Here is a 24009-nt window from a genome sequence, read left to right as displayed (position 1 = left end):
CAATACACAGCAGAGGGACGTGAGGCCTTAAAGAATTGCGATTAAAAATCAAAAGTTCTGCTTAGAATCGTTTTATTGCTTTAGTAGGCAGTATATTTCTATACAGAAGCCAGTCACCGATGCTCGCACATATCAAGAAAATAACAGAATAAAGCCCATTGAGTTTCGCGCCGGATCTGCTCAGTTGTTCGCGATTCCGATCCGGCAGTAGATTCTGCAAAGCACTGCTCTTGCTAGGGTTCGTGTTAGCTATAGCTCATCTCTATATTCTATAGCTTATCTCTAATTAAGTATGAGTTCTATTCATCATCATCAGCCTATATCAGTCCACTGCTGGTCATAGGCCTCTCCGATTGCACACCAGTGTTCAACCGTTTTTTGTCCAATGAACATTATCTTTATTAATATCTTCTGTTTTTTAGCAATATAAAAACACGTTTTCGAGCGTCTGTTTGTGAATAACATTGCGTCTTTAGCCCGAAGCATTGAGGAGCATTTACTAAGAGTCGATCGTGGACGCGGTCGTTAACTTCGAAACTAAGCCTTAACGTTGCTTAACGATTACAAAATTTGGCGCCGGCGTTAATTAAAACCTTAAAAGGAACACCCCCATATTTTATTTTTACTCTTGTAACGATTTTATGATAAAGCAATCTAAATTAGGCGGAATATTTATTCATTTTTACGACGGCTATTATGTAATATAATATACCAGAAGGAAAAGTACTCAGTGGAATTTAAGTGATCTGAATTTTATTTATTTAGCGTAGTAATATATTTATGACGACTTACGCGAATTGTAAATATAATTAAAGTGAACTAGAGCTCCCGCAGTAGTCGAAATTCGACTATAATTAATTGGAATTGTAAGTTTGTACACTAGTATGATTGTATTTTATACTTCTATATTCACGAATTTCGCCAAGACTACACTATAAGAAATATTAACAAAGACAAACCATATTCTATTCTCAATTTGACAACAGACTTCAAGAACAAAGTTTGACAATAAATAGTATGCATGCGTGTGTGCGTCAAATACATGGTATGTAGTGTGTGTAATATTTTCTTTATTGATTTAATGTATCTTTTATGCATTATTTTAAAAAAATATTAGCATTGTGCACTTCTACTCTATATTCTCTATAAGTGTGGAAAATTTCATACTCCTCCGTTCGCGCAATTTTCTTAAAAAGGGATACAAAGTTTTTGCTTCACGTATTAATATATAGATTTTATGTAAGCCATGTTTCTATTCCGAAACAAAACGAAAATAATATTATGATTATAATAATAAACACGATATTTTAAGGTAAAAGTAATTTTTCCTATCCATCATGACGCCAATACCGCTGCCAACCATAACACAATCTTAATAGTATTCACATATGGGCCGCTATTAAAATCAAAACTTCGAAATATGTAAACTTTCCTATGTTACCGGTTTTAAGGCGTATTTTCAATCTGCACTTTTTTTTCCTACCTCTCCTAGTAACCTCGAGGGGTTATTCTAGATTCGCCGAGCTAGTAGGTGAACTCACGGGGCTCAAACCTGACGACGTTGCTAACACGAATCCTAGCAAGAGCCGTGCTTCGCAGAATCTATCATCGCATCGGAAACGCGACCCACTGAGAAGATCCGGCGAGAAACTCAGTGTCAATCTACACTGTTAATCACTTACCCCCCTCATTAGCTCGTTTATCCAAAGAACCCCTCAACCAAAAGGCATGGATACTTCGTAGGGTCATGACCCCTATCTGCATTAACTCAGAAACATCACTAACTACGCGCCTTGTATAAATTATGTGGGATTTCAAAGAGCAGTTCTCTGAGGCGGTCATTGGGAATTTTTGTATAGATCCGATATTTCCTTGTAGCAAGCAGGAAAGCTTAGTTTGGTAAAATTACGTAACACAAGAACGATTGATATTTTTTAATTATCTTACGTCACCTTTTTACGATCGCGCTAATGTGAGTCTCCGAGTTTGGGTTTTTTATATGATATAATAAATACATTTTCAAAACAATTTATTTTGAATCATTCAAAACGATCTCTACTACTTTCTATTTTAAATGCTATGAGCACACGACTAGTTTAGCGTAAAGTGGTGGGTCGTAATATTTCTTGTGAGTCCGCACGGGTAGGTACCACCACCCTGCCTATTTCTGCCGTGAAGCAGTAATACGTTTCGGTTTGAAGGGTGGGGCCACCGTTGTAACTATACTGAGACCTTAGAACTTATATCTCAAGGTGGGTGGCGCATTTACGTTGTAGGTGTCTACAGGCTCCAGTAACCACTTAACACCAGGTGAGCTGTGAGCTCGTCCACCCATCTAAGCAATAAAAAAATGGAAATAATGCCATCGCCATCTTGAGGTGCGCGGCTATAACCATAATATAATTTATAAGTGAGAACAAAATACGTTCGGTCGTCCCAAATTGGGATTCCCTGTGTTATGGGTATCAGAGACTGACTATACTTATATACGTTTAATAATGTACATATATACATAATAAACACACAGACAAAGAGCAAACAAACCTGTTAACCACACGAACGTTTGCCCGATGTCGGAATTGAACCCACGACCCTCAGTGCAACAGTAACAGCGCAATGTACGACAATTAAAATCAGCTGTCGTGTCATGTCAACGCCCCGTGAGAAGCGGTTGGGTTTTTTTATTGCTTAGATGGGTGCACGAGCTCACAGCCCACCAGGTGTTCAGTGGTTATTGGAGCCCATAGACATCTACGACGTAAATGCGCCACCCTTGAATTATAAGTTCTGAGGTCTCAAGTATAGTTACAACGGCTGCCCCACCCTTCAAACCGAAACGCATTACTGCTTCACGGTAGAAATAGGCACGGTGGTGGTACCTACCCGCGTGAACTCACAAGAGGTCATACCACCAGTAATTACGCAAATAAAAATTTGCGGGTTTGATTTTATTACACGATATTATTCCTTAACCGTGGAAGTCAATCGTGAACATTTGTTGAGTACGTATTTCATTAGAAAAATTGGTACCCGCCTGGGATTCGAACACCGGTGCATCGCTCAACACGAATGCACCGGACGTCTTATCCTTTAGGCCACGACGACTTAGGGTATCAGTATTTACGAAGCATAATGTTTGTTATCCGATAATTCTTTATTAGCTTAGCATAAACAGATTAAGAATGTCCTCAACCCATTCAAATCCGGGAATAATTAAGCCTTAATGAAAAACTTCGATACAAAAAAAAACAAAAAGTATTCACGTAAGCGGTATTCGCGAGTCGTAGAAAAACTATTTTTACAGTTTAGTTCCGCTATTATTATTATTATTATCGACTCTTTCAAATATCTCGAACAATTTACAGTTTGTTTTAATTGATATTCAAATTACGACGAACGCCTTGGACGTCGGTGACCATGGAAACTGTAAAAAAAAAACTTGAAACGTCGTCAAAACAGTTTCAACAAAAAAACTGTATTAACCACAATTTTATTAGCCACGTGTTTGAAGAAAACGTAATGAAAATAACGTAATTGAATTTTCGATAAACTAGGTAAACTCACCCCGAATCTCAAAGGGCTTCCGAGCGCCTATAACCTCACTGAACTGATCGACAAATGATATAAAAAAACTAGACGCATCGGTTTTTATCCTGTTAATATTACACATAAGGGTGTATTACCCATAGAACAATAATAAAAAAACCGATTATATGCATCAAACGGCTTTTTTGATGACGCGCTCCTGGTTTAGAAATGATTGACGATCTAAAATTAAAAGTCCCGGATTCGAGATACAAATGACTGGTTTTACTTTATAGAACTTTTAATGAGCAGCCTGTAATTTAGTATCGTAGATATGTTTTAGGAGCCTTTGAACATCATTTTCACAGACTTTTTTTCCCTACTTATTCGCTGGTGGCTGGTTGCTGAGGGTAGAGCGGTGTTTCCCAACGTAGGTCCCACGCCCACAAGGGGGCAATTTGATAATTGAGGGGGGCAAACGCACTAAATTAATATAGAAAATCGGTATTAAAATTATTTTGAATTTGAATTTCAGTATTTATTATGTATGTTTTGAAATATTACTTACTGTGTTTTGATAACAATTGCATGGTGAATTCTTCCTAAAACCTTCATTTATGTTTTTAAGTGAACAAATCAATTTTTTAATGTTAAAAATTATGTATAGGGGGCATTAAAATTTTAGAAATGTTACAGTAGGGCGTGGCACAAAAAAGGTTGGGAAACACTGGGCTAGAGGTGGGTGAGCTCACGGCTCACGGGCTCTACCGGAGAGACTGCCTTTAAGACGTCCGATTAATATGATAATTTTCACACATCTCAAGGACCGGTAACAGTACAATAATTTTATAATAATTTTAGGTTCGCTCAAACATCGTCGACCACTATCTTCAACAGAAGTAACAAAAACTAGATGAAATTAATTGTTAGTACGGCTTCCTATTTAGAAATATATTTTTAGTTTTAAAACTACATAATATGTACATATATAAAATATATATATAGTCACATTACTATGTTTTTTTTATTGCCCGTGCAGGCAGACGAGCATACGGCCCACCTGATGGTGAGTGGTTACCGTCGCCCATGGACTTCAGCAATGCCAGGGCTAGAGCCAAGCCGCTGCCTACCGTTAAATACTCTCCACAAGCCTCATTTTTAGAAGGAAATGTTATAGTGCTCGGGAAACGCTGTAACTACATATACTGAGACCTTACAACTTATATCTCAAGTTGGGTGGCGCATCTACGTTGTAGGTGTCTATGAACTCCAGTAACCACTTAACACCAGGTGGGCTGTGAGCTCGTACACCAAGCTAAGCAATAAATAAATAAAAATAGCGGAGCTCATTCCAAAGCCGGATGGTACGTGACAAAAAAAATCTCTGGAAACGCACTGTGGATGACCGCAGTGGCTCCAGGTATGAATGAACTGTACTCCGGTGGCGGGCGGTGAGATGGTAAAGTGAATATAAGGAGATCATAGGTTAATCAAGATAATTGATTTCGAAGAATTACTGAGTTAAAGAGGCAGTGGATATAGTTGTAAGTAGAAGTAGTAGATGTTAGTTTTAGTTAGAATTAGGGGAAAAAAGCCCCTGTAAGGAAGTACGAGGACCCCTTCTTATCTTATCTTAAGGTGTATGACAGACAGTTCTATGTAGGGTAGACTTCAGCGCACGCCTAAATGCGAGCTGTTCTGTTCTTTCTAGAAGTGGTTCTAGGCTTAGCTAAGACGCCCAATGTACTCATATGGAATGATTGGGCCACGTCCCGAACCATCTGGCTGATAAGTAAGGTAAAAGAGTAAATGCTTATCATAACATTTGCCTTTCACAATCAACGAATAACATGATGTAATTGAGCCAAAAATATACTTTGGAATTATAACCGTTTGTATGGCGCACTGGAAACCCGCTCTTACATATCATGATCGGTGACGTCATTCCCTTTGTGATTTCTATAGGCTCCCTGTAACGACTTAATCTCAGGTGGGCCGTGATCTCGTTAAATTAATCGAATACAAAAGCAACGCCACCGTCGTAAAACAAAAATGTGTTTTTATTTAAAACTAGCGACCCGCCCTCGCTTCGCTTCGGAAACAGTAAATTTTATTATTAATAGCTGAGTTCCGCGATGCTACCCGCGGTTATTATCATAACGCGGGCGAAGCCGCGGGGCGAAGCCAGTCTAAAAAAAGGAGCCTAAGCTACTCCTTATATCATCAGCTACCTATCAATCAAAGTCCCGTCAAAATCGGTCCAGCCGATCCAGAGATTAGCCGGAACAAACAGACAGACAGACAAAAATTGTAAAAAAATTTATTTTGGTGTTTGTACCGTATATATATTCATATGCATGTAGTAAAAAAAGACTATTTCAATATTACAAACAGACACTCCAATTTTATTTATATGTATAGATGACAGCCATTAGGTATTGGAATGGAAATAGAAAATCACAAATTAATGTAATGGAATTTTAACACCAAGCAGCGCAATTAGCTCATCTGCCTACAGCAACAAAATACAAATGAGTATGACTAACAGCTAACGCTTCTCTTTAACCCAAAAAAAACCCATTGACTAATAACTTATGTTTGTCTTTAACAAACAAAAAAAAACAGATTGACTAACAGCTAACACTTTCTTTAACAAAAAAAAACTGTTTGACTAACAGCTAACGTTTGTCTGAAACAAAATAAAAATCAGTGTGACTGACAGCTAATACTTGTCTATAACATCCTTAGTGTATTTTCCCGGTCCACAACAAATCACCTTGATTATTTTCCGCATAAAATCTTAACCTTTTTGAGCGCGAGCCGTCGATACATCGACACGCTATTAACGCGTATACAATGTGAAGCGTCGGAATATTGACTATTGCGCATTTTGACTAAATATATTAGAATCGACCTGTACGGACTTGGTCTTAGCGGACGCATCTATAACGTTTTTAATAAGTTACTAGCTGACCCAGCAGACTTCGTAGTGCCTCAATCGATAAATAAAAGACCTAAAACTTTTGTGTAAAATAAACTTAAAACAAACAAAAGGAATCCGTCTGACGGGGGACACATCAAAAGAAAAACAAAATTGTTATTTTTATTAATTCCGAGCATTTTCATATTTATCTACATTTTAAACCTTCTCTGGACTTCCACAAATAATTCAAGACCAAAATTGGCCAAATCAGTCTAGCCGTTTTCGAGTTTTAGCGAGACGAACAGCAATTCATTTTTATATATAAAGATTAACATTTATAAATAACAATTTAAAATTATTTTGTTGTAAATTTAGAAATACCTTTGAATAATTATTTTTAATTTTTTTTTTTATAATAGTATTATTATACTTTTTTCAAAAACTCTATATCAATTTCCGCAAAATATGTGAAAATAAGCTCAGCACTAAAAGGGTTAAGACATGGTTGCTTGCATTTATTTTTCAAAATTCTCGTTTACACTCAGTGCGATGACCTTTCCGCAACAGAACCTGTTCTTATTGTATCTGTTCTTATTGTATTATTTATTGGCGTTAATGAGCAGACGAGCTAATAGTCCGCGTAAATAAATCATCTGAATTCATAAACCAACGTAATAGTATGAATTCCGCCTGCCAATATAAGGCATAACCAAAATCTCGATTTTTTGAAAATGCAGACATATTTTCCGAAAGCACGATTTCTTCATGATAGAAAGAAACTCCTGCGACCGGCACGAAAGAACTCAGGACCAAAAGTCATGGAACAAAATAGATAATGAATTTCTTCATAGACCAAAAAAATCGCTACCACAAGCTTGGACTAAGCAAACGGGAGACAACAAAAAGCCTTTATATTCAAAGAAACAGCGGCAATTAACTGTTTTAAGTATATTTTTTTTGGACCAATGCTCGGTTCAGATAAAAATATGTAATGTGAAAGTGTATGTTGGTGTCGCCTTAGTAAAGGCATACGCCATGCAAAGGATCAAAGTGACTTTGTATAAAAAAAGGATTTTTATTTCAAAATATATATAAATATACAACTTTGGGTTTTCTTCATATTTTTTTCAAAAATAATTTCAAGAACAAAAGCTTTGTAGCAAGATATTCTTATGTCGCTCTAATCTGACCATTTAGTAGATCTACTGGCCTTATCTATCAATATAGACAGTACCATCCCGTCTATTTCTGCCGCGCAGCAGTAAGTTTGAAGAAGCAGTAGGTTTGAAGAAAAGCCTATTACACTAAGAAACTGAAAGAACTCATGCCTTAGACGAGTGACGGCGTTGACGTTATCAATATCTATGGGCTTCGTTCATATTTTTACTTTAACCTACTTTATTGAATTAAACACATAGAACTCACTTTTTTGAATTCAAATCACGTTGCTTGTATCTTAAAAAACGAGTTACATTTTTTTAGAATTACAACCTTAACGAGACGAGAGTCAAACATCGCAGCATCCAATTCTCTCGACGCTATGAGGACAATTCAAATATGTATATGTTTTAATGACGAAGAAAATTGAAGAAACATTTCGATATTTTTTTTCCCAGAGTTATAAATTAAAAGTGAGGCTCAGAAATGGAAGAAAAAAAAAACAAGTTTATTTGTGATGTCCGTAAAAGCTTACACGACCATAGAGCTCAAAAGAAATAGGAGTTCTATAATCTTTATCTCTTTTTTGTACTTATCCCCACATTATGTAGAGTCGGTGCGGCCTGTTCTCTTATCACGCTGCATAGGGATTTGACATGACTTATACTTCTTTTTTTTCCTACCTATTCTAGTAACCTCGATGGGTTATTCTAGATTCGCCGAGCTTGTAGGTGAGCTCACGGGGCTCAAACCTGACGATGTTGCTAACACGAACCCTAGCAAGAGCCGTGCTTCGCATCTAACGCGACCCACTGAGAAGATCCGGCGAGAAACTCATCTGTATCTGTGGGTTAATTTACTCGCCAAGCTCTTCACAAGCGACGGGTTCGACGAGAACGATGACCGGTGCTTGAGGTACCTAAAAGCACCGTTAGTGGATCGGGAGGATCCGAAATGACATTTACGATAGGCCGCCTATCCTGTATATACTATTGGGACAGCGCGACTAGTGGCAAACATAGGCAAACGTTCCAACTCCATACAAGTTTGAGTTAACTTTTACCCAATCGAGAACGTTAAAAAACTCGCACTAAGCATACAGTAGGTAATTTATACCCATTGCAACGTGCCATAGCAAGGGACTTTACTTCGTTTATACTTTTGGAGTTTCTTTACTTCATACATTTTTGATTCTATGATTTACATTTTTTATTATTATAAACATTTCAATTAAAATTTACATTTTTCGATTATTGGAACGAAGTTCCTTACGGCAGGCTTGGAGGGGATAGGGATTTTGCTGCGCGACCGAAGTAAAAAAAATGTGATAGTAAAACCGTAAGAAAAAATCCGTGGAAAAAAGTGCGTGGAATAAAACCGTTAAATGAGACGTGCGCAGGCGCGACAGTCGCATACACAAGCGAGTAGTGTATAATACCTTTCTCTTTCTCCTTCTTTTTATTATTATTCATATAAATAGCTGTTTCTTGGTATATTAATATTATATATTTTTTATAAATCATTGTAAATAAAATAAAGTTGATAACTTTGTAAAGTATTTTTTTTTATCAATAAAAAAACCATAATAACGAATAGAACTTAAAATTAATAATATTTATATAATAAGGAACTTCGTTCCTATCCGGTGTCCCACGACACCACACATCTTTTTTCGATTATTTTATACGATTGTTTTATAATAGGGGTCCTATGATATAACTTCTATTGTCGCTTCACAAATAAATATATCAAGTTTTTAATGTTTATTTATAATAATAACTTATAAAAACAGTCTTATTTTGCTACTTCAGACTAATAATCGGACGTTTTTTGACATAATCATAAAGCCATATCTAAATTCAATCTTCATTTTGAGTAATTTGTGGCGGAAAAACCTACGAAAGATGCTCCAACCTATGGTAGATTGGCTTTTGAATTACAACAAAAAATTGGCACGATGATAAAACTGCAAAATCTCTTTTAATTTTAATGCCCTAAGCTCCGACCTGATTTCGCAAGGTCAGTGGCAGCACGGACACCTTGCAACAGCTTCCGACGACCACTTAATACCTGATGGATTAAGAGTTCCTCGACTGACCCAAAGTTTTACTGGTGGTAGGACCTCTTCTGAGTCCGCGCGGGTAGGTACCGCCACCCTGCCTATTTCTGCCGTGAAGCAGTAATGCGTTTCGGTTTGAAGGATGGGGCAGCCGTTGTAACTATACCGAGACCTTAGAACTTATATATCTCGAGGTGGGTGGCGCATTTGCGTTGTAGATGTTTATGGGCTCCAGTAACCACTTAACAGCAGGTGGGCTGTGAGCTCGTCCACCCACCTAACCAATAAATTAAAAAAAAAGTCTGAACAGATTGTCTCTTAAAAAACATAATAGAATAACCTCTCTACGTTCATTTATTCTATGCGAACGGACGTGAATCTCCAACCGGTATCATACCTACACAAGGGAATCCCATCTCGCTCACAAAATCCCAATGCAATCACTAACTGGTTTTTTTCTTATAAAACAATAATGTTAATGACAAAACTAATTAGATTCTTTGGAAATTAAGTCATTGGAATATAATCGAATCAGGAACCACAAAATGATTAATTGAGGTATCATTAAATTAGATCACTTATAGACATGGGAATTGATAGATTTAAATAACCTAGTGATTCCTCTGTAGTCGAAATTCGACTCAAATTCAAACTCAAAATCATTTATTTCAACTTAGATGTCAGTATGACACACTAAACTTGTTGATTGTCAAAATAAAAATAACATCAACTCTACCACCGGTTCCAAAAAAAGCCACAGTCCTGAGAAGAACCGGCGAAACAAACTCAGCGGGTTTTTTTTTGTTTTTTGTTTTTTTCTCAAAATATTTCCTTTTTTTTTAAATAAATAAAAATATTTACAGTAAAGGAACAAACAAGTCAAAAAATACAATTAAAATAATAATAATAATGAAAAATGAAAAGACCAGGAGCTAACGCCTCATTCCCACGTAGTGCCATCTAGTAAATAATCCTTAACTTTATAATATGCCTTGTTGGACAAACGTTCCTTGACAGTTTTCTTAAATCTATGAACAGGTAGTAATTGAACGTTTAGTGGGATCTTGTTGAAAAGTTGTACACCCAGCCCCCTAAAAAAAAAACTACTATTCCTACTAACTATTATACTATTACTAACTATTATAATTAATAGCAATTTTAACCCTTAAATGGACAATGTTGTTTTTAAACAACATACATCACAGATAAAATTGACCTTCTTTTAATTTTTTGTTAATTTTGACAACTAGTTCTTATTTCTGAACGAATTTTGAAAAAAAGTATAGTAAATTCATGTCTAGATTTTTTTACTCATTTTTCCTAGACAGTAATACATGTCTATTACACAAATATATTTTTTTAAAACGTCAACAAAAATCAAACGTCGTCAAAAACAAAAATCGTCCATTTAAGGGTTAAGTTTGGACATTATTATTCTTACATCTCTACATTACATAATCACAGATTTTACCCAGGCTACACTGTAAACAAATAATATTAAAGATAAACAATAATAATGACAATAAGCAAAGAGTATATGTGTGTATGTAGTATGTGTTGTGTCAAATACAGGTAGTGTGTGTAATGTTTTCTTTATTGATTTAATTAACTTTTTATGCACAATTTAAAAAAATATAAGTATTCTGCGCTCCTTCTATATTCTCTATAAGTGTGAGAAATTTTATACTCCTCCGTCCGCGCAATTTTCGTAAAAAGGATTACAATGTTTCTGCTTCACGTATTAGTATATAGATAAAAAAATAACAATCTCAGAAAATCGAGTTCATGAAAACAAAATGAGAATACCACCAATGTAGTCGAAGTAAAAAAAACTATTGCTTAGGTGGACAAGCTCGCGGTCCAGCTGGTTTTAACTGGTTATCGGAGCTCATAGATTTCAGCAATGCAAATGTCGCCACCCCGCTTGAGATATGAGTCAGTCTCAGTTTTTGTAATACGACGGCTACCCCACCCTTCATACCAAAACGCATTACTCTTCACGGCCGAAATAGGCGTAGTGGTGATACCTACACATGCGGAGTCACAACACGCTCTACCGCCAGTAATTACGCAAATTATAATTTTACGGATTTGATTTTTATGACACGATGCCATTCGTTAGCCGTGGAAGCCGTTTGTGAACACGTGTCAAGTACATAATTCATTAGGGAAACCAGGACCTGCATTCGGGATTCAAATACCGGCACAGCCGCAACACTCTTTTTCTTATTGCTTAGATGGGTGGACGAGCTCACAGCCCACCTGGTGTTAAGTGGTTACTGGAGCCCATAGACATATACAACGTAAATGCGCCACCCACCTTGAGATATAAGCTCTAAGGTCTCAGTATAGCTACAACGGCTACCCCGCCCTTTAAACCGAAAGGCATTACTGCTTCACGGCAGAAATAGGCGAGGTGGTGGTACCGACCCGTGCGGACCCACAAGAGGTCCTACCACCAGTACCTAACTACTAACACTCGATACGAATCCCCCGAAAGCCTTATCCATTAGGCCAGGAAGATTTGACATTTCAATCACGTCAACTTTGGAGCACTATAAGTTTTCAAACTACGGTAGTCCCATTGGCGCGGGCTCGGATGATTCCCCGCCCCGTATCGGGGGAATTCCCATTCGTTTGCCGACGCGATATTTAAAAGGAAAGCTATTAAGACCTCGCAGACTGTTTACCATGTGCCATAGTGACGTCATTAAAATACTTTCCGCGACTCAGATAAGTAAATCAATAGTAATTTATTCTTTACTTATCAGATTATAAGGTAAAAGAAGCATAAAGTCATGATAATAATATGGGTGTGCGCGTTCATTATCCTTGGAGCTAAATAACTATTATCGTTGGAAAGCAATGACAAGTAATTATGTCCTAAGCGTAGTTCACATTACCCCGTTTCTTTTTATTATAGGCGTTCTGTACTAAAAGTCAGTATGTCATCTAGCAATTCAACAGCACAATGACAGCGGTCTATGCTGTCAATAGGCACCCAGAGAGGATTTTCGGCGCGAACGCATATCAAATCAAATCAAATCAAATCAAAAAAAAATTATTCAACATAAATGAAAGTACATACTTGTTGAACGTCAAAAGAACTACCGCCAATTCACAAGAACTAGCCTCCGTCCTGAAAAGAACTGGAAAGAAACTCAGCGGCAATGTCTTTTTGATGTGAAACATCTATAGCCGCACGTAAAACCGATTTCTGGCGTGGCGACGCATGCCGTGGCGACGCGTCACCATGCGCAATCGACTGTGCGATTCTCTCCCACTCGATCCGGCGTTAAGCCATCTCTCTCGCTACACTGAGCTCGGATACCTATAGTGTATACTCCGTAGTGTATACAGTGTTGTTTACTACACTACACATAACCTGTGTTTTACTTGAAAACAAATTATTTTTTCGTAATATTTTATTTTATCATTATGACATATTTAGTACATATCATAATCTGTTCTTTTCTGCATATTACTTTTACAAAATAATGTCGATGTTTCACATTTGCCAGGCGTCCCGTGACGGCTCACATTTTTTTTTTAAATATTCATTTTTACAATGATTATTATAACGTAACAATTATTGCAATATTGAAATGCCCGGAGTGAGCAACTCATTCCCACTTTGTGCAATCTTCTAGATAGTCATTGACTTTATAGTAAGCTTTATTACTCAGATGTTCTTTAATAGTTTTCTTAAACCTATGTGTATGTAAGTTCTGAACATCTTGTGGGATTCTGTTGTACAGGCGCACAGACAAACACCCGAATGAATTTCGTATCTTATGTAACCTAATCATCGGCACAACAAGCTTGTGTTTGTTCCTAGTATTTCTATTATGTATGTCAACGGAGGGGAGTTGTGTGAAATGTTTTTACTTATGTTAATTTGGTGTTTCTTTCTTCTCTTCAAGTTTATATGTGTAAAAACGGTGTTTTATTAACTTTCTTTTTTTTTTGTACAATTTTTCCTTGTTAGGAAAGGCAAGGGGATCTAAACCCATACAGCCTTGTCTGCTCTATATATTCTCTGAAATTTTTTTTCAAAAAAGCCGAAGCCAGGTCTTATAATATGATATATATTAATATTATATCCTGAAATAAAAATGTCATTAAGGCCGAAGCCAAGTCCTTTAGAATTTCTTCCTGTGTTTCATTAACTGTTTAGGGAAACTGAAACACAGACGCTGGACGTTCTTTCAAAAATCCCAACCGAAAAATTCTCAATAAATAACCACCATCTTAGTGAGACATTATATCATTCCATCTCATTTCGTTCTATTTACTTTCATCTTAATTGATTAAAGTTTGAAATTAATCAACTTCATCTCATTTTACTTTATATCATTTTTCTTATTATAACAGAAGGTAAAAAGAAAATATAAGACATGGCTTAAAGGTCTAGTTAACAGGCCATTCAATCTTTAAAAAAACCCAGCCAGACACCATTGTTAATTAACAAAAATAACAGTGTTCCTAGTCTAAATATAAATGCAAAACACGCTTGAGTAACTCGGTTAGTTAACTAACAATTAATTTGATTTTTATTTATCTTGTTCATACGGGTCACGATGTTAGAACGAAGTTGTGAATAAAGTTAAATAAAGCCCTCAATATCCAGACCTCTGGTCTCCACCATTAACCACTGCATACACAAGGCTTAATCAAAAGAAACCTTCAGATGTAGAGTTTTTTTGTTTAATTTTATTGCTTAGGTGGGTGGATGGATCTCAAAGCCCACCTGGTGTTAAGTGGTTACTGGAGCCCATCTACAACGTAAATGCGCCACCCACCTTGAGATACAAGTTCTAAGGTCTCAGTATAGTTACAACGGCTGCCCCACCCTTCAAACCGAAACACATTACTGCTTCACGGCAGAAATAGGCGGGGCGGTGGTACCTACCCGTGCGGACTCACAAGAGGTCCTACCACCAGTAAAAATTAGCTTGCAATATTGACGCTAGTGCCGAATCCTAAGAATATTCTTGCGTTATCACCGAACCACATCAATAGAGATTATTAAAATCATGAAACGAAATCCGTTTTTAGAATAGCATGCACGTGAACAAGTCTACGCCGTTTCCTAGTCTAATCTTCATGGATCCAGATCCGACTGTGAACGGCAAAATTACATACGACCGACGACCGCAGAGACATCGACCCTGTCGTCCTCAGAATAAGAGCTAAGCTTTTATAACTAGACGTAAGTGAATTGGGATTTACGTACTCACACCGGGAACGTACAAATTGAAAGGAATTGCTACAATGTCATGTCCGATAATCGTCTGAGATTTGTACTGTGTATGAGATTTTTTTTTGTAATCAGCAGCAGATTGAATCTGTGTGCTAGAAGTACTATAGAGTACACTGAACTCGGATTAATAGGAAACCTCATCCTGTCTAATCCTTTTTAATAGTACCATAGATACTTCTTTCTTGTGTGCTAATTTTTACACAAATCAATTGTATTATCTTTCTAGATGGCAGTTAGAAGTCAGTGCACTTTTATATAGCCTCGATACGATCCGGAAACACTTGAAGTCAGCGTCGGAACGGTACTTCGATAAAGCTACGCGTCATTATAATCACGTTATCGTTGGAGCCACTGACTACTCCCCGAATCCTGCCCATGCCGGAGTCAGTCACAGACGATGCCCTAAACAACATCAGATCCAATCAGATCCAATAACTCTTGTATTAGACACCTTTACCCCCAACACTAGGAGCAGGCTTAGGGACTTTTTATTTATTGCTTAGATGGGTGGACGAGCTCGCAGCCACCTGGCGTTAAATGGTTACTGAAGCCCATAGACATCTACAACGTAAATGCTCCACCCACCTTGAGATATAAGTTCTAAGGTCTCAGTATAGTTACAACAGCTGCCCCACCCTTTAAACCGAAACACATTACTGCTTCTACTGCTTCACGGCAGAAATAGGCGGGATGGTGGTACCTACCCGTGCGGATTCACAAGAGTACCTACCACCAGTAATTACACATTTTATAATTTTTGCGGGTTTGATTTTTATTACACGATGTTACCTGTCCTTTACCGTGAAAGTCCATCATGAACATTCGTCAAGTACGTAATTCATTAGAAAAATTGGTACCCGCCTGCGGGATTCGAACACCGGTGCATCTCAACATACAAATGCACCGGACGTCTTATCCTTTAGGCCACGACGACTTCCAAAACATATGTTTAACTCCTTCGTAAAATACAATAGCAGTTTGATTGGAAACGTGTCGTATTAATTTGTACAAAAAATGTAAAAAAAAGAAAGATGTTTAGCGCGAAAACATTTCATATCATCAGTATTTAGCGCTCCGTCATTATCGTTTCAAATTTGGCGGTATTTTAATTAAAATGTGAGATTATTATTACCGCTTTTACGATATCGAATTGGTTTTAATTCGCGTTTTAGTGTGCAACTAACAAGATTACTTCTCGAATAATGACGTCACGTGTGACTTTTGAAGACTAAAAGCAAAGTTTTGCGCGACAAAAGTGATTACGTCCAAACGACAAACAAAGTCAAACAGTGGACTAGGGGCTAAGGATGCTATGTAGGTGTTTTCCTAAAGAAATAGATACATTTATTTATTTGCCCCGATAGGCAGACGAGCATGCGGCCTGATGGTTAGTCGTTACCGTCAGCAATGGACGTCAGCAATGCCAAGAGCAGACCCATGCCGCTGCTACCGTAAGCACATATACACGAATGACTTCCACGATAAAGGAATAACATAGTATCAGGTATTACGGTTTGCAGAATGTGACATCCATTGCACTTTGCAAATTGCTATTTCGCCTTCGTATCTCTGAATGTGGGTGGCGGCAATTACTTTGTGAAGTCATTATAACCACTTTAGGCCAGACGGGCTGTGAGCTCATTCACTTATTTACAACACAAAATTATATACGAAATAGAAAAGCTATTTTTGACCGCCTTCTTGGTCAAAGGGCTTGCGACCTTAATTATTTATTTACTTATTTATTTATTACACTTCATGTAAATTTTACATTGGCGTACTTAATGCCTAAGACGTTCTCTACCAGTCAACCAAAGGTAGTGCAGAGTAAAGAGTGGTAGATGCAATGAAATTTATATTAAGTTACAAATACATACACAAAAAAGTATATACATAATTATATATACATGTATACACAATCAAATATACATATACTTATTTATACATATACATACATACATATAATAGTTTATAGAGTATTAAAAGAATTATATTAATAAATTCCCTTAACAAATACCTTTATGTTAATAAGTGCATGACGATTCCGCAAACTTTTCCAACAGCATTATACCATGAGAGGCAGGTTAATTCCCGATTGGAATCAAAAAAAATTAACGACAACTTTATAAATATACATTTACAGAGGACGGACATAAATTATTGACACCTCAAAATTTTGATTCGCATTGTGTGCTATATTTCCTTTTTTGTGTTTTGTTATTAACATTATTATATTGACAAACTGGAATTGAACTATCTCTGTTTATTGATATAGGTATAATATTTGTTAGGGGTAGGACCTCTTGTGAGTCCCCACGGGTAGGTACCACCACTCTGCCTAATTCAGAAGTGAAGCAGTAATGCGTTTCTGTTTGAAGGGTTAGGGACCTTAGAACTCAAAACTCATATCTCAAGGTGGGTGGCGGCATTTACGTTATATGTCTATGGGCTCCGCTAACCACTTAACACCAGGTGGGTTGTGAGCTCGTCCACCCATCAATGCAATAAAATTAAATACATACACATATATACATTTCTAAATTCAAAAAAATACAGCCTTAAATACGGACATCGAACCAACAATCAATTTCATCAAATTTTATCCTCTTGATACTGATCAGGATATTAGAGCGAAGCTATAAAATTATTGTATCCTTATTGGTCTTTGCAACGCGTGCTTTTCCAATTTGATAACGACGTCTTAAAGTCTTTAAAAAATACGTTCAAAGATTCCGACCACACAAACAAACGTGCCGAGCAAAATTAAAAAAGTCTTAGAAATCGACACCAAACTAAAAACACGTTGTTTAATTTCAAATATTTAACATTATTTAATTGCCTACTTACTTAACCGGTCACATTATCGCGATCCCCGACTCCTAAGCCGATGACGTACGCCAACAAAACGTGCTAAGACTAATACCGCGAATATTTTAACAACAACAAAAAAAGTATAAGTCACGCTTTGACTTAGACCTGTATCTCTAGCGTATATCACGTGCTCCCACGGACGCACCGTTGAGATCACGTGTCCGTGTCAAAAAACTAGATTATTTATAATGTTGAAAGAGAATTAACAAATTCTTTTCTCGCATATTTGTTTTGTATATTGCCTTCTCAAGGCCGACGAGCATACGGTTCACCCGATAGGATGTTTTCAGCGCCTACCGCCGAGTATCTACATATTAATACGTGAAACAAAAACTTCGAACCCCTTTTTAAAAAAATTGCGCGGACGGAGAAATATGAAATTTCACACACTTATAGAGAATATAGAGAAGGAGTGCACAATGCTAATATTTTTATTAAATAATGCATAAAAGATACATTAAATCAATAAAGAAAACATTACACACACTACCATGTATTTGACACACACACGCATGCATACTATTTGTTTATTGTCAAACTTTTCTTATTGCATAAAGTCTATGGTCAAATTGAGAGTAGATTAAATATTTTTTGTCTTTGTTAATATTTGTCTAAAGTGTAGTCTTGGCGAAATCTGTAATTATAAAAGTATAATAGTCTTTGACAATAGAGCCATAATAATGTTCAAACTTATAATTTCAATTAATTATAGTCGAAGTTCGACTACTGCGGGACCACTAGTTCTTGTAAAAGCTTCAACTGGTGGTAGGACCTCTTGTGAGTACGCGCGGGTAGGTACCACCACCCCGCCTATTTCTGCCGTGAAGCAGTGAATGCGCTTCGGTTTGAAGGGTGGGCCAGCCGTTGTAACTATACTTGAGAATTTAGAACTTATATCGTAAGGTGGGTGGCCCATTTACGTTGTAGATGTCTACGGAATCCAGTAACCACTTAACACCAGATGAGCTGTGAGCTCGTCCACCCATCTAAGCTATAAGAAAAAAATTATAACAAATGATATCATATCGAACATTTCCAAATAACAAACTGGAACTGGAAGAAATTGTCGTGACACGGTGGTATAGTAACAAACAAGGCATTTTCATTACTTAAGCTCACAATCTTCGTATATACTGTGTTACTTATAATATTTTGTATTCAAGTTTAACAATATTTGCTATGTGTATGTGCATTACTATAATACTCATGTTGTATTTGTTATTTTAGCTGCTCTACACACACTCATCACTTTTAATTATTATTTTCATAATCCTCTCGCAGGTCTGCTGGAAGAGATTTCTTAAAGAAATAAGCAGTGCCTTTGTACATAATTTTCCTATTACTCTGAACTATGTCTTCTTTTTTGTGTCTACATATATAAATAAATAATAATAAATAGTTGTGGTGTCAGCATTTTCATCAAGATCCGGCTATTACAAGACTTGAGTTTGCAAGACACCATCGAACCAAATCGACAGCGCGCTTCGACTAAAATGCCTGCACACTTCTATTGCTGTAGCTCCATATATAAGTCAAAGACCTGAAGTCATTGCCGGGGCCCTAGCACACCGAGTTTCTCGTTGGATTTTCGTAGTGGGTCGCGATTCCGATCCGGTGGTAGGTCCAGTAGAGCACTGCCCTCGCTAGGGCAGAGAGTATCAAATTCTCTCGGACTGAGCCCCGTGAGCTCATCCATAAGTCAGTATGAAACCAGAATAGCCCCTCGAGTCTACTGGTAGCTAGGTAGATAAACAAAACGGGGCGCGTGCAACTTGGTTCACGTGAATGAAGTGAAACTTCTTTTTCGATGTGTAGTATTGTGGTTTTCTTCATTTTTCATCCTTAAATCAAATTGCTTTTGTAATAGGGAATGATGTTTATAAGAGATGCGGCATCTTCAATAAAAAATGAATATTTTATTATTTTTTCAACAAAATTGTGATATATACTTAGTCTGGAATATCTTCAATATTTATATTATATATATATATATATATATTTTAAATTATAGATAGAAAGATAAATATATTAACATATATTTTTTAAATACTTCATTAAAATATTAGACACTTCTTGTTGCTAACGCTCGCGCTGGCCTGTAAACAGTATACTACGCGACGCATTCACTCTCGCTCTGTCTCTTTTTAGTATGGTAGCGTTAAACATTTAACGCAACCTTGTTGGAAGTCTCATTAGAAGTTTCACTTCAAATATAATAATACCGGAATCCATATTATGTTTTTCCTACTTATGCTGGTAGCCTTGAGAGGCTGCGCCATCGTAATCTAACGAGTAGGTGAGCTCACGGGGCAGAAACCTGACAATGTTGCTAACACTAACCCTAGCAAGAGCAGTGCTTCGCAGACTCTACCACCGGATCGGAAACGCGACCCACTGAGAAGATCCGGCGAGAAACTCAGTGGGCTGTCTGTGGGTTAATTTACTTGCCAAGCCCTTCGCAAGCGACGGGTTCGACGAGAACGATGACCGATGCCTGAGGCACCTAAAAGCATGATTAGTGGATCGGGAGGATCCGAAGTGACGCGTTTAAGGCGACGTCGACTGTTTACCGTTCGGTCCGCAGGATCAGGAATGATTCAATAATAATATCGATAAGACAGAACTGTGACCCTTCCAACAAGTTCATAGCAAGAAATCGTTTTGTAACAAACACTAAACAAACTAAGGGGCTTCTAAGACTGTAGCAAAAAAACATAAAAACTCGTAGTAACCTCTACGAGATAACGCAGTCTGTGATTTTAGTAAATCAATCAAACTAAAACGCTTTTCTTTTAATAGGTACCTACAGTCTTTACATATACTTTCAAACCGTCATAGCTTTACGACTCGGAATGCAGTTTCAGCATTGACAAGTTTCGACAAGAGACTCAAAGGTTGCTTTTTTTCAATACGCGTATGAACATTATTACAAAAAAAATTGTAGCCAACAAAAAATTTACGGTTTTTGTGGCCACGGACGTTTAAGGTGTTGATACCAGCAAGAATGAACAGTCTTCTTCTTTTTCTCCCCCTTATCCCACACTAGGTGGGATCGGCACAGATATTTTTTCTCTTCCATTCTCTACTATCAAACGTCATCTCAACACTCACTCCTCTCTCTCTCTCATGACGTCACACATTTTTTCAATTTATGCTTGTAAGTTAAATTATAAGTTAAATGACGTTGCATTAGAGATAATCTCATAACGAGAGTGCTAAATTATTAATAAGTATAGTTCAAGCTCGACGATTTTTAAAGTTTTTTATTCACATCTAAGCTTCGCGTTTTAATATTTTCAATTTTAACATGTGACGTCACAAAACTATTGAACACAACCCACCCCCCGCCCCTTGTCACACTATGTCACATTTCGGTGATACCCCCCCCCCTGCCCATCAACGTGTGACGTAATTTATGGACAACCCCTTAGCTCTAAGCAAGCCCTGAGCTCATCATGTCTCTTTTTCTTCTCTCGTCTCTTAGTCAGGTGAACGAGCTCACAGCGCACGTTAAGTTAATCGGTTAGCGGTTACATCAGCAATTTTATATGCAGGTTGGCTTTGTCCCTGATATTGCTGACGTCCACAAGCGACGAGTACTCACCATCAGATGGGCCGTTTACTAATCTGCCTTCAAGACAAAAAAAAAAACATAAAAGTCGTCACCCAACTGGAGACATGAGTTCTAAGTCCCAATTTAATAATCCATGTTTATCAAGCGTAATCAAAAATACAAAGGATGTAATGTAAATAGCATTTAATATGGTTTGTTTCAATAGACACGTTCTTATAAGACTCTTATCACATATTTGCCTAATACAAACAATCACTTACCTATCTGTGACTATATCTGAACGAAATGCCGCCGGTGATGTAGGTATAATATTATAGTACACGTATCGATAAATTATGTTTAACACAATGTCCACACATTCTAACGTTATATCGAGAAACGCAATTTCTTCTTGAAAACTTTCATCTTTCTCTTCACGAAAGGATCCACTTTGATTCGATTTGTAATAGTCAAAAGTTCAATACGACACCGAGAAACGTTCACGGACTCTGAATACGGTCAAATCGATTTGCGTTCTTTCAATCATCGAATGAGTCGCGTTCCGATGCGGCAAAATTCGAAAACGTAGCGTGGCCGCCTCGTTAAAATGACAACGGACGTCATACGTGGCTAAGTGGACAATCTCATTGAAAAATTACACAGCCTGAAGCGTGATTGGTGGATGACATCGGAACATGTGGGCCCACGCGGCATTTGGACGCGACTGAACAACGTGTAATCATTTTAGACAAATATTCAGTGATAATTTAAGACGTACACACTGGTACACGGAGAACAAGACAGAGCATTCAGAGGACGGATGTCGCGGGATGTGTGCAATACATAATATGATATTGCGCACCATATAGAGAGTAATTACAACCAAGTTACAAAATTTGAATATTAATATTTTTGAATTAAAATTTAAATAGGCATGTGGAATCTTCTTCCGAGTCGGTCTCTTCATTGCTGAAGGTCGTCTAATCTGAAATGTGGACCACTCGATGCGCAATGCTTCCCCACGTCTTCCTGTCATCGGCAGTCTTTATAGCCTCGGTTATTGGCAGGCCGGTGAGCGTCTTAACCAGATCAGACCAGCGTGTAGGTGAGCGTCCGCGTGATCTTCTCCCGTCAACCTGACCAACTACCATCAGCTTCTCCAAGTTATCGGAGCCTCTACGAGCGAGCGAGCGATGTGTTAATAATACCAAACAGTATATCCTTCTTTGGCATTTTTTACGTGATAACGTCTTATAAATTAATGAACATCGGCTGCACGCACGAAAAAGTGTCACGTTCCGCCTAAGTCTGAGCTTGCAACAAGCGATAGAGAGGTACGATCGGGCCAAGCATTGCCCTGTGACACATTTATCTTTCTTCTCGCGTGACGTCGGAGCTGGAAGTTCAAATAGTTCTGCTACTCACGTTACTCCGTAAAACTATCGTCCGTAAAACGACTTTACAGACAACTAATTTTTTTTTTTTTAAATCTATACCTACCTTGCTAATTATAGTGTATCATTACAATAAATAGCAGTACAAATTGAAAATTTCATACTAACATAACGTAACATGCGTAGCATTTTTTTTTTAGTGCTTGGATGGGTGGATGTGCTCACAGCCCACCTGGTGTTAAGTGGTTACTGGGGCCCATAGACATCTACAACGTAAATGCGCCACCCACCTTGAGATATAAGTTCTAAGGTCTCAGTATAGTTACAACGGCTGCCCCGCCCTTCAAACCAAAACGTATTACTGCTTCACGGCAGAAATAGTTAGGGTGGTGGTACCTAGCCGTGCGGACTCGCAAGAGGTCCTACCACCAGTAACGATAACATATACCGATACTGGTATAAGTATTCAAAACCTACTATGCCGTATAAAAGTGGTATTCTTGCGAAGTAATACAAACTAAGATTACATTAAAATTGCTAATAGAATATTGATGCAGCGAGACTAGCTTGAGATAAATGTTAGTTGGTCGCAAATTATAATATAAATACTAAAGGCATTTTTATGTTCAATTCCTAAATTTATTGTCAATATTCGACCGAAGTAACAGAGGTTGTGGTAGGTGTTTACTGATTTACTAATGCAGCAGGGCCCTAAAAATATCCTTAGGCTCGCGGTATGTTCCTAGTATCTGCAGATCGTCCAGTCCCACATAGGTACCCCGCGTACCCTCTATGCCTGGACACCTCGAAAAGGTTTGGCCTTCTGCCCGGAAAAAAAGGTGTCGTCATCATTCAGTGAAATATTCATGCATGCAACATGACATAAACAAATGCGACCTTTTGATACAACAATGTCAAAGCTAAACTCCAATGCCTTATTCGCTGGATGCATTTCGAAACATCTATATCTATACTAATATTATAAAGAGGAAAGATTTGTTTGTTTGTTTGTTTCGAATAGGCTCCGAAAGTACTGGACCGATTTGAAAAATTATTTTTCCATTAGAAACCTACATTGTTCCTGATGAACATAGGCTACTTTTTTAATTTTTTTTTTTTTGGTTTCATGTGTGTTTTAATGTTTCCGAAGCGAAGCGAGGGCGGGTCGCTAGTTTTGTATAAACCGATACTATCTTATCTACGATCTAATAAAAGTGGCGTCAAAGATGAAATTTAAAACCGATTGCAACTCAGTCGGCTTCT

The 24009-nt window shown here is 37.5% G+C and overlaps 1 protein-coding gene across 2 annotated transcripts in view; it reads right to left on the bottom strand.

The window, feature by feature from the left end:
- Positions 1-24009, bottom strand: part of LOC114243384 (multicopper oxidase 3) — a 135488-nt gene that overhangs the window by 97304 nt on the left and 14175 nt on the right. Inside the window, exon 1 of one of the 2 annotated variants that reach the window (XM_028174856.2) lies at positions 21634-21772. The exons of the other annotated variant lie outside the window; for it this stretch is intronic. The gene's annotated coding sequence lies outside the window, so the exon portion shown is untranslated. Of the gene's footprint in view, positions 1-21633; positions 21773-24009 lie in introns of those variants that run through there. 2 annotated transcript variants of the gene reach the window in all.

Source organism: Bombyx mandarina, chromosome 28, assembly GCF_030267445.1.
Source record: "Bombyx mandarina strain Sakado chromosome 28, ASM3026744v2".
NCBI lineage: Eukaryota > Metazoa > Arthropoda > Insecta > Lepidoptera > Bombycidae > Bombyx > Bombyx mandarina.
The sequence above is the reverse complement of the archived record's forward strand: the minus strand, read 5'-3'. Positions and strand labels throughout refer to the sequence as shown.